We start from the raw sequence: 2,451 nt of genomic DNA on the forward strand, positions 1-2,451 counted from the left end.
TAGTTGGTAAGAAAACTTAATCTGGAAGAATAAATAACTCCGAAAACTTAACTGTTTTCTCACATACGTTTCATACCAATTTCACTGGTTGCTTTCTTTACTCTCTGAAATTCTGTTTAATGCTTTTGAACCTCAAAACACTAATTTCTGTCTGCCTGACTAAGTAATTCATTCGACTATTGCTGCTCAGTCCATCAATCCTCGTGGGATTGACCCTCACTCACCTGAGATATTACTTGGTACGATCCGGTGCACTTGCCAGTTTAGTTGTGGACATTTTAATTCCGCACTAAGTTTTTGGCGCCATTGTCAGGGCTTGACTGTTATTGACAACTAACCATTGTCTGATTGCTTAGATTTGGCACTCTTAGTTTTTAACTTTTATTCAATCTTATCCTTTAAATTTTCAAAAATTTAAGTTTTATTTTAATTAATTTTTTTTAATTTCTAAAATTAAGTTTGGTGTCCCCCTTAGTAATCTTATTTTATTTTTTCTGATTAATTTTTTCATTATTTTTTAATTTAGTAGTTTATTTTTCTTTATTGATTTTCGAAATTTTTAGTGTTATTTGTTCAGCTTATTTTATTTTATTTCTTTTACATAGGATACCTCAATGGGAATTCTCTTCACTCTGATGTAGAGATTTTCACCTTTTTCTTTGCTTTTTGTTGTTTATGAGTAGGAACAAGAACAAATAACCTCTTCTAGACTTTGATCCCGAGATTGAGAAAGCCTTGAGGTGGCGTTTACAACAAGCTAGAGTTTACAAAGTCGGTGAGAGTCTCAGGGATAATTTCGAGAAAGAAGCTGAAGAGTCCATTATGGAGCTCAACAATAACAACAATGCGATTAATGCCAATGTTGTTAATCCTCCTAATATGCCTGCACAACCCACCAGAACACTTGGCTCATATACTGCTCCTAACCCAAATTTCTATGGGAGTAGCATTGTTGAACCCTTGTTTTTCTGGTGTAGCAGAACTGCCAGTTTCACGGACTCCCGCAGGAAGACCCAAACTTGTTTATTCTAATTTTCCGCAGATATGTGACACTGTGAAGACTAATGGAGTCCATCTGGATGTCTACAAGCTACTTCTCTTCCCATTTGCTGTACAGGACCAAGTTAAACAGTGGCTTTACACTCAACCAAAAGAGAGCTTGAATACTTGAGATAAGGTGGTTAACAGGTTTCTGACCAAGTTCTTTCCACCTCAGAGGCTGACTAAATTGAAGACGGATGTTCAGACCTTTAGGCAGAGAAGGGGTGAGTCTGTCTATAAAGTTTGGTAAGGTACAAGCTGATGCTCAGGAAGTGTCCTCTTGATATGTTCTCAGACTGGATCCAGATGCAGATATTTTATGATAAAGTTTTTGAGACCGCCAAAATATCTTTGGATAATTCTGCGGGAGGGTCACTCCACATGAAAAAAATCCCTGATGAAATTATGGAGTTGATTGAGATGGTTGCTAACAATCAGTATTTATACTCTTCTGAAAAGATCTCTGTGAAAAAAGAAGTCATAAAGTTAGATGCCTTGGATGCTATTTTTGCTTCTATTGTTGTTGCTATTAAATTTGCTTCTAAATTTGAAACTGGAACTATTTTTGTTTCTATTTTCTATTGTTATTGTTAACAAATGCTTCTAAATTTGTTGTGATGGTGGTTGTTAGTGGTGGTATTGGTTTAGGGTGGGAGTAACGAATGAGAATTGGAGCAAAATGTGATGCAGTTAGGCAGTGAAAAGGTGCGGCAAGGGCTAGTAGCGTAACGGATAGCAAGTGAAAAATGGGAGTTGTTATGGGTGGGGTGGTGGGTATGGTAAGAGAGAAGGGTTTATGAGTAATTTTGTGAGCATTCTAAATATTTATAGATGGAAATGGTAGTTTTTTCTATGTAAACAATTATGATAACATTAGTGTTTTTGTCCGTTACAAAATTACAAGAATATAAATCTTTTAAAATTATATTGGTTTCATTCTAATATTATAGATTATGACAAAAAAAGATTTATAAAATTAAACTATTTTTATAAAAAAGGTTGTAGAGGACAAAAATTTCTGTCGGCTAAGAATATCAAGATTCTCGTAGATAAAAAAATCAAATAATTAATTTTTTAATTATTATTTTTATGTGAAAGAATTTAATTTTTTACTAAGAATTAATTTTAACATTTATTATCTAAACCTTGAAAAAATTTAATATTTATACTTTTGTATTTGATTAGGCATTAAGTATGTTACACAAATTAAAATAATTAATTTTCATGTTATTTAAAAAAAATTTCTCTATCTATATAAAAAATACAATTAAATATTAGTATAAAAAATTATATTGATAGTTATAAAATTAACTCAATTTTTTTTTGAAATAATTTAATGTTGATTCTAATTATTAATCACAATATTAGTATTCTTTTTAAATTATATATAACAAATATTTGAAGGAAAAG

This window comes from Arachis duranensis, chromosome 7, assembly GCF_000817695.3.
Source record: "Arachis duranensis cultivar V14167 chromosome 7, aradu.V14167.gnm2.J7QH, whole genome shotgun sequence".
Taxonomy (NCBI): Eukaryota; Viridiplantae; Streptophyta; class Magnoliopsida; order Fabales; family Fabaceae; genus Arachis; species Arachis duranensis.